A 10,693-nucleotide genomic window follows, 5' to 3' on the forward strand; every position below is an offset into this window, starting at 1 on the left:
GGTGAGATGGTGCATTTTTGTTGCAAACTATTTTTACAAAAGACAAGTTTTATGGTTTTAAGTCACTCTGGCCCAAAGCCTAAAAAGGTTGCTGAATGTGTTTAATCATAGAAAGTTAGGGCTGGAAGGGACCTTAAGAGGTCATCTAGTGCTACTCCAATTCCCTGGTAAGGCAAGAACATCTCTGCCTTGACCATTTCAGATAAATGGTCTTTATTCACCTTTAGTGGAGCTTTGTTTTAGAAACTATTAAGAGACAGATCTAAAAAGGGCTGAAGTTAGCTTTTGACTTGATAGGCTACCCACTGACTTTTACTGGATTGGGTTCAGGTGCATTCAATTCAAATGCATTGGTTCAGGTGCACTGTAATTCAAATAATTCACTAATACTTTTTAAAAGAAATTATTAAACTGGAGCTTGAACATGAACATTTTGCTGTGAGTGGCTGATTTTCAACTGTCAAGCTATAAAAACAGATGTGTGTCCTATATTCTAACTGGATGAGCAACACTCTTTAAATCAGGTTTGTAGAACAAATTTTCATACTTCAAAATAAAAGTATCTTTCTCGGAATATTCCAAGATACATAATACAATTATTCCTACTATGTTCAAGGAAAACAAACACAGTAGGAGGCACGAACATTTAAAAATATAAATATTTGCAAAACATTTCATCAGTATTTGCCCAGCGCTATGAAATGCTTTAATCATGAATGTTGTGATTTTTTTTTAACTTATGCATAAAGACAACTCCATGGCTCCTGATACATTCCCTGATCTGAGTAAACATTCCCTGATCTTAAGTAAATATTGTTGTTGCTTTACCTTTATTTCTTATATTAAAATGAAGATGTTCAAAATTATGATGTGTGCATATTTAGATCCAGAATTGTATTTGGGATGTTTTGGTCAACTCTCAGAAATTATGGCAGAGTAGGAAACTTGTGGTGGAACAGATACAAGGCAGGCAGCATGTCTTAAAACATAATAGGTGCCTATAGATGTGCAAGGACACTGCTCCAACATGCTGTAATTATAGCATGTTGGAGCAGACTTGATTAATAAAGTCTGCTGGAGTGTACTAATTAGCACACTCCAGCAGCCTCCACGTCTCATGTATTCAGCAACCCCACGCTTCAGAATGGTGGTGGGGGCACTTTAACCCCACTGCCATTTTGAAATGCAGGACGCTGAATACATGAGACACTGCAGGTGCTTTAGTTAAAGGAGCTCTCATACCACTCTAATTAAAGTGCTCCCCCACCCCTAGGCATGTGTAAAGATGCCCAATAATGTCAAAAGGAAGACAGACCCAAGGCAAAAGGAAGGGAAAAGGAGATCTCTGCAACCTAGGATGAATGTGCTGAACCATGTTGACAAATTTAGCATCAGTGGTTAGCTTGTTGAACTGACTGCTACCAGAGAGGAAAGGCAAATTGATTTAAGCAGATAAGGAACCCTCCACCCCACACCTTCCCGAGGCCCCTTTATTTTGCCAACCACCTTTAGTTATAGTATTCTCAAAGAACAAGGAGTTAGTCTCCCAATGAACCATAAAAAGCTTAAGTGATAGTAGCAGGATGATGCAATGCCATAAGTAGGCTGATACCGCCATGTATAACAAGAAGTAAGGAATGACAGGAATTGGCATTAGAAACTTTTGCTAAGACTCCTACATGATAGAGTTGTAATGTCTTTTGCTTGCAGTATTCAGAATTCTAGGCTTCAAAAAGTTTATTTTATACTAGACTTTGAGGAAATCACTGCTTTGGCTGGAGGAGAGAGTGATCTCAGAAAAATATTTTATTTTCCAAATTTTAAAGAGGTTCATTAAACAAATATATAATTTCAGCCACTAAAACGTGGTTGAAAGTGATTGTGCTTCTAGCGCTAGTGCTCTTACCATTAATTATTTTCATTCTGCATTTGAGATCATGGATGTAGATGGCCACCACTCCAAGGGCTACAATACTATCTTTCATTTTTATGCTTCTTGCCCCAAGAAGTCAAAAAATGCTATGTCAAAGGAATACATCCAGCAAGAGGTAGTTACTACAGCATGCTGTGTAGTACAATGGAATGAATGTCCCATGAAAAATTACCTTCCCAAGGAGACGCAAAAACCTCAGATACTTTCTGTACTACGCTAAAAATGTCTAATTCATTGGAGGTTGGGCCTAATTTCTATTCCACACAGAAATGTCCCAATCTTCAAACTAACACATGAAAGGACTACTATTTGAATTAAACTGAAGAGGGCATCTCCCATTCAGCTACATAGTATGTATTACTCTAGTCTGTTGTTCTTCAGGTCAAGTATATAAATGTTAAAGAAAAGAACAGAAACTTTCACCCCTTCCCTTAGTTTGTCTATTTCTTGTAAGCATCACAGTACAAATGTCTTTTTGGGGAGACAAGTAAAGGAGGAAAGTCAGTCTACCTGACAAAGTGTCTGCTATATGTTCCTTCTCAAAGGCACCATTTCAGACTGAAGACTGAGTGCTACACTGAACACCTTTTCTTCCCTATATGAAGATTTGATAGTATAATAACGATTAGAAGTTTACACTCTTTTAAAAGATGATATCTTAGATTCTCCAGAGTACGTAAGCTACATAAATTCTAGAGTTCATGAAATTTTTTTTGGAAGACTATAACAACTTTTGGGTAGAAATATAACCATTTTTCAGAAGCAACAGGTTTTTCAAAACAATATTTTTCAGGAAAACATATTTACTATATTAAAAAAAATTAGCAAGGAGTTTGCCTAGTCTCAGGAAAATTTTTATTTTTTTTGGTAAACTGTAATTGATATATATATATTTGCTTGTATGTCAAAAATCATGGAATTTTATAGGATTTAAAAATGATTTCTGCCACCTCCTTCAATAATTTTCACAGAAAAGAATATTGCTTTTGATCAGCGTTACTTCAGCGTAGCAGATGTTGATGCTCATGAGTAACTCACATTTTTGCTTGTTTTACTCCTGTTAGCTTCAGAGAGCCAACATAAGATAGTAAGAATGAGCTGGAGTTTGTTCTCTTTTGGAATCACTACAGACTTATTTGTGAAGTTCCAGTCAGCTTACAAAATTTCAGGACCATCTTTTAAAGCTAGAAAATATATTTTTTTGATCAACCCAAATTGCCAGGCTGATATCTAGTAGTATAAAAACAAAACAAAACAAGTACTAAGCAGTGGCAAAAGATTATTTTATCAGCAGTTAGTTAAAAAGTGACTAAGAAGATCACTGATCACAGGCATTTGGTTTTATATTTTCTCCTACTCTTGATTTTCACTAGCAAGAGTTTTACCACTAAAGTTCATGGTAATACTCCCAGCACCTTCTACAGAGTCAGTGTTCCATTTAATGGTTTAATAGGTGTAACAAGAAAAATGAAATTGGGCTCCATGAAGTTCTTCTGTATATTAGGTTTTCACTTTCCAGGGCTGGTCCTCACTGATTAACTTTATTTTTACCTCCTATATAACTTTAATTATATTATCTTAATATTATAACTATAAAACCCCACTGAGAGCAGCAGGAAGTCAGGGACTGCACCAAGGTCAATGCACTTATAAAGGAGAGCAACTCTTTACTATTTTATTGGAATCTGATCTAATATTCATTACCAAATGTAAAATCTTTGACATTTAATTATCTCTGGATATTTTGGTATGAAGCATAACCACTAACAAATAATAATAATAAATCAAAACCTTGTACATGGTTTGATATCAAACCAGCTTAAATTATACGGTCCAAATTGCCAGCTGGTATAAACTGAAATACCTCTGTTGGCTTGGATAGGGCCTAGTACATTTTACACTGATTGAGGATCTGGCCAATTATGTCATGAGTGATAAAAATAAAGATTAATTATTCAAGCCTATTTGCATATTCTACTAAATCAATTAAAATAATTATAGGTGCACAAGACATCATCATAATGGGGAGCCTTAATGTGAATGTGAAACCGCTGAACAAAGAAATATTTCTTAGCTTATTAGGCTTCTTAATTAAATAAAGCAAATGTCACTCTGGCAGATTAAGTTAAGCAAATGTAGCATTTACCTTGTAATTTTAAAACATAGCAGCACAAAACTGACTACAATCGAAGATAAGAATAGTTCTTGGGTATATAAATAGTAAGATAATATGATTATGAAGGTAGATTTAATAATTGTTTATACATATTCAATCAGCCTAATAAATATGTATATGTGAAATAAATAAGAAAATAATTTAAATCCTTAATAACAATAATCCGGTTTCACGATTTTTCCCTCCCATAGTTATTCATTTTTAACAACTTTTGCTTGGTTTTCCTTACCATGGCATCTGGCCCCTTTAAAATCTTAAGTGAAGATACAACAAAACCAGAGATCAGCTACCCAGCCAAGACTTTGGTTCAAATTCAAACTAAGGAATCTTGCTTTGTTACATCTGCTTAGGAATAAAATTGTTGTCTGAGATCCTGATTCTGCAAAGTACTTTAATTTGACCTACCAATATTTAAGTTGATCACAGCTCTGTGTGCACTACAAAAAAAATGCATTTAATTCAGGCCTACATAGGTTGTCATAACCACAATGCCAATCCCCCAAATAAACTCTGAACTTAAAACATTACCTCAAGTTAACAACATTTGTCCAAACTTTTGTACAAAAGTGGGATAAATGAAGCATTTCCTAACAAACCAGCCAAACCTGGATCCATGCCTGGTATAAATTGGCAGTGCCCAGTTATTCAAGTCTAGGGATATTGTTTAAGGTCAGCTGAGAATTTGGCTCCCCACATTTAGAACAAATAAAATCCTGGGATATTTTATAATCCTGATAAACAAGGGATCACTAAACAAAGTTTAACAATAAAGAATGTGTAAAAATATTTACTTATGGTTTCTATGCAAGATCTACTCCAATATGTACTTTTAGTTTAATTTTTAAAGCAAACCGTACTTTTCTTCAGGACTGATCTGCACTCACAGAAGGCTCAATTTACCTAGTAATAAGCAACTAACAGGGAAACCATGACTGAGAAAACACACAGGGTATCATTTACACCAGTGTCAATCAGAAGCAACTTTACTGGAATCAATCCAATTACATTTGTATAAAATTGGTGCGAGAAGAGAATCAGGATTACAGGATTTTGATTATACAGCAGTCAGGAATTCATCCATATTCATTTGTGCAGGATATATTAGAGTTGAATATTGGTGAGGCTAATGATCTTTGACAAGATCTGGTATAATATTTCAATGCAACCAAAATGGGCTTTGTTCACTCATTTGCAAGAGGAAACCTTGTAACTGTTTCAGCCCATTGCTTTCCATTGTTTTAATGCGATGCACTTAATTGCATCCATAGGACGTGCAATTCTGCATTACAGGACTAAGCACTGAAATAATAGGACAATAATTATGAGGATATGAAAATGAAATCACTATTTCTGAGCGGAGGCTTGAACATGTATTTCCTAAAATTTCTAAGATACAATCTCCATGCGTTTTTTTTTCCCACCAAAGGATCTTGATTTCATTCTAACATGAAATGGAATGAAATAATTATCGATATATAAACATATTTTATGAAACAGAGACTCTTGCTTTCCAGTCAGGCCAATTTTAGCTTCACTGCTGAAATGATGAAACGGTGTAAGCAATGTCTACCAATTCCACTGCGGCATAGTGCTTTAACTCAGGTGATATTTCTGAGGGCCATGTCCTGGCTGCTGTTCATGGAGTCTAAGGCCTATTTCAGCCATTCACATCAGCTAGTACCAGATACGCCTATGTCGGCACTGGTAAGGCCACATCTGGAGTACTGTGTCCAATTTTGGGCCCCCCACTATAGAAAGGATGTGGACCTTTCACCAACCTGCTAGCGAGAAGGGTTTTTTCTAATATCCAACCTAAATCTCCCTTGCTGCAACTAGAAACCATTGCTAGTTGTTCTGTCATCTGCCACCACTGAGAACAGTCCAGATCCATCCTCTTTGGAACCACCCTTCAGGTACTCGAAGGCTGCTACTAAATCTCCTCTCAGTCTTCTCTTGTCCAAACTAAATAAACCCAGTTTCCTCAGCCTCTCCTCAGAAGTCATGTGCCCCAGGCCCTGAACCATTTTCATTGCTCTCCACTGTACTCCCTCTAACTTGTCCACATCCTTTCTATAGTGGGGGGCCCAAAATTGGATATAGTACTCCAGATGTGGCTTTACCAGTGCAGAATAGAGCAGAATAATTACTTCCCTCGATCTGTTCACAATGCTCCTACTAATGCAGCCCAATACACTGTTAGCCTTGTTGGCAAAAAGGGCACCCTGCTGACTTATATCCAGCTTAATATCCACCTGTAACCCCCAAGTCCTTTTCTGCAGAGCTGCTGCTTAGCCAGTCAGTCTTCAGGCTGTACTGGTGAATGGGATTCTTCCGTCATAAGTGCAGGACTTTGCACTTGTCCTTGTTGAACTCATGAGGCTCTTTTTGGCCTAATCCTCCCATTTGTCTAGGTCACTCTGAATCCTAGCCTTACCCTCTTGTGCATCTATACTGCTCCCCCAGCTTGGTGTCACCACAAATTTGCTTAGGGTGCAATCCATCCCATCTTCCAGATTATTAATGAATATATTGAACAAAATAGGCATCAGGACCGACCCCTGGGACACTCCACTCTACTGCCTGTCAGCTAGACATTGAGTCATTGATTACTACCTGTTAGGGCTGTGCGAAGCTTTGGCCCCTGATTCGATTTGGCCCGATTTGGTAGCTGAATCTCTGAATCTGAATTGAATCAGGAGATCCTTTAATCTGTCTGAAATGAATGGGAACCCTCCAAATTGATTCGGAAAGATTTGACTATTCAGACAGACAGATTTCAGACACAGCACGCTCGGCGGCAGACCCAGAAGTGGACCAGAAGTAGCCCCCGCCCCCCAGTCCTGTGAAATGCTCCATCTGCCTGATCATTACAGTGTTCACGAGCCGTGCATGGTACCTCAAGGTATGTAGAAAAAACATTTAAATCTGTGTCTATGGCTGAATTGCTGATTCTCCAAATCAGCATTGAATCTTCAGATTCGGATTCAGCCAAATTAAATCAGGGACAGTGATCTGAATCAACAAATAGATCACTGTCCCTGATTCAGGCTGAATCCAAATCAAATACAGCCTATTTTGCACACCCCTACTGCCTGTTGACCCTGACTATCCAGCCAGCTTTCTATCCACCTTACAGTCCATTCATCCAACATGTACATCTTCAGCTTGCTTGCAAGAATGCTGTGGGAGACTGTATTTTTACTGAAGTCAAGGTATATTATGTCCACTGTTTTCCCCACATCCACAGAGCCAGTTTAGAAGGCATCCATAGCCATGATAGAAGGCAGTCAGGTTGGTCAGGCATAACTTGCCCTCGGTGAATCAATGCTGTATTCCTAATCACCTTCTCCTCCTCCAAATGCATAGAAATGGGTTCTTTGAGGACCTTCTCCATGATTTTTCTGGGGACTGAGGTGAGGCTGACTGGTCCGTAGTTCCCTGGATCCTCCTTCTTCCCTTTCTTAAAGATGGGCACTATATTTGCCCTTTTCCAATCATCTGGGACCTACCCCAATTACCATGAAATTTCAAAGATAGTGGCCAGCAGCTCTGAAATCACATCAGCCAACTCCCTCAGGACCCTTCACATCCCTGCTCGCTGCAACTCCAACTGCGCTTTGGCCTTCCTGACTTTATCCTTGCATGCCCAAACAATATTCTTATACTCTTCCCAAGAAGCTTCTACTTCTTGTAAGCTTCCTTTTTGTTTTTAAGCTCACTGAAGAGGTCTCTGCTAAGCCAAGCTGGTCACTTGTCATATTTGCTACTCCATCCTGCACATCAAGATGGTTTGTTCCTGAGCCCTCAGTAAGGTTTCTTTAAAATACAACCAGCTATCCTGGGCTCTTTTCCCCCTGAGACTGGCTTCCCAGGGGATCCTGCTCATCAGTTCCAGAGGGTGTCAACATCTGCTTTTCTGAAGCCTGGGGTTCTTACTCTGTTGCTCTTTTTTCTCCTTTTATGATCGTGGACTCAGTCATCTCATGGTCACTGCCCCCCAACTTGCCATCTACTTCTACATCCCCCACCAACTCTTCCCTGTTTGTGAGCAGTAGGTCAAAAAGAGCATGACCCCTAGTTGGTCTCTCCAACACTTATACCAGGAAGCTGTCTCCAAAGCTCTCCAAAAACTTCCTGGATTGCCTGTGCACGGCTATATTGCTTTCCCAGCAGATGTTAGGGTGATTGAAGTCTCCCATGAGAACCAGGGCCTGTGATCTGGAAAATTCTTGTAGTTGTCCGAAGAAAGTCCCATATACCACATGCTCCTGGTACACTGGTCTATAGCAGATGCCCACCACATCACCCTTGTTGCTCTCCTCTCTAACTTTAACCCAGAGACTTTTGACAGGCATATGTCCACTTCCATACTGGTGCTCTGAGCAATTATATGGCTCTTTTACATACAGCCCAACTCCTCCACCTTTTCTCCCCTGCCTGTCCTTCCTAAACCGTTTGCACCCATCCACGACAGTGCTCCAGTCATGAGAGCTATTCCACCAAATCTGTTATTCCAACAACATAATAGTTCCTTGATTGTGCAAGGATTTCCAATTCTTCTTGCTTGTTTGCCAGGCTCCATGCATTCGTGTACAGACACCCGAGGTGAAGAGCCAATTGCCCTACTTTCTCAGAAAGAATGTTGTCCCTCCTGCTTCTGCTTCCTCACTACCTCACTTACCTCAGGGCTTTGTTCTCCATCCTCCAGCAGGCCTTGTTTAAAGCCTCCCTCACTAGGTTAGAAAGCCTGGCTGCAAAGATGCTTCTCCCTCTTTGTCAGGTGGATCCCACCTCTCCCTAGTAATCCTTCATCTTGGAACAACATCCTCTGATCAAAGCTGCATCCCTGCTGGCGACACTACCTGTGCAGCTAATATCACAAATCTAGTGTTTATGTAATATCACATGCTCAGGTAGCATTCTGGCATTGCTTCTTTGATGCCAATGCTTTCAATCTGTTGGATTGTAGAGATGGAATTCTATTACCCTTTACATACTCACATGGCAGTTTTCCAGCTACCTAACTGGCATTTCTGCCTCTTAGGGACAGTGCACCATTCTATTACTTGTGGAGCATAGACAGCATCCACTGGACTATTGGGTACAAACAGTAGGCTACACCCTACACCCTGGATACACCTATATGCCAAGTAGGCTGAGCTGAGCATACAGGGGGGAGGGAAGTGGCCTTTTTGTGTTTTAGCCCCAATAGCCGAGTGGCTAGATCATGACTAGATCTGGAGCTGAGCACAAGGGCAGAACCATGGACAGAGCCCACTGAAATATAGGTGGACCCACATGCAGAACCTGAAAGAGTAAGCAGTAATCACAGGTGTTAATGCCAGAAGAACCACCCAGAGCCCTGAAGTCATGCAGGCCAGCCAAACAGGTGGTAGTACTGTAGAATAAGAACAGGAAGGACTCAGTTCATATGATCCCTACCTCCCCTATCTAGAGCAAAACTAGGGCACCTGAGCCAATAGGTGCTGGATCTGCAGAGGCACTTCTGTAAAGATGGCAGCAATGCCAAAGAGTTATCAAGGTGCTTTCTTGGAACTTCTTCTGAAATAACAAAGAAGCTACTAGAGCCAGTTGATGGAACCAAAGTATTTGCACTCGAGTTTAAAATGAGCTTAGGTATATTATCTTCTCAAGCCCACAAAGACTGGGACCCAGAAAGAGAAACAGAGGAAAAATGTTCGAAGTTGGCCAGAGCTGTGAGCTCCAGTGTCTGCAGAATTACTTGCAGGCATTGCAATTTTAGCAGACTCACAGCTTTCTAAAAATAAGTGTTAAGGGAAAGGACCACAACATTTTGAAAGCTTAATAATTATAATGCAAGACTCACTACTTATTAAAAAATACAAAGAAATAATAGACGAAACAAAACAAAATCTAAAACCAATCCACTTCTTTCCCAAATGACCCTAAGGTATCTAAAGCCATACTAATACCAAAGCCAGCAAGGACTAAACTGTGTGCCACAAGATAGAGATATAAATGAAGCAAAGTCAAACTAAACTGTGGATATTATCTCATACGAAGATAAGTGGGGTGTTTATGTTTCAGCATTTTGAGGGAGAGAGGTTGAGGGCAGGGACTGCAGGCCCAGGTAATATTAGATGAGAAAGCTTGGGAGTGGACCTTAAAAGAGAAAGAGAGCGTGCAGCAAGAGCATGCAAGCGAGCGAGTGGAAGAGCTGAAACCAGGCATAAAGAACAATGCCTTGCTCAGGGACTTGAACCAAAGAACTGAGCTAGACTAAGGCAGCCCACTGAGGGCAGACTCCCTATACTGATATCATCAAAAAGCATGGCATGTGAAGACAGGGCAGCAGCCTGGGAGACCAGAGTGTTGGGCATGATTGGTGTAGCTTAAGGGGTGCCATGGCCACCTTCACAGACACAGGTCCTGTCACAGACACATCCACAGATTAAGTGGCAAAAATACAGTTGGTAAAACAAACCTTCAGTCTTAGACACAAGGGGGACCCACTTAATAGTGGAATACAAACAGGAATAAGCACTTGAAGATGGCCTTTGATAACGATATATTCCTGCACTATACATTTCTCCCCTATGCAT

The sequence above is a fragment of the Alligator sinensis genome, unplaced genomic scaffold, assembly GCF_000455745.1.
Source record: "Alligator sinensis unplaced genomic scaffold, ASM45574v1 scaffold130_2, whole genome shotgun sequence".
Classification (NCBI taxonomy): Eukaryota; Metazoa; Chordata; order Crocodylia; family Alligatoridae; genus Alligator; species Alligator sinensis.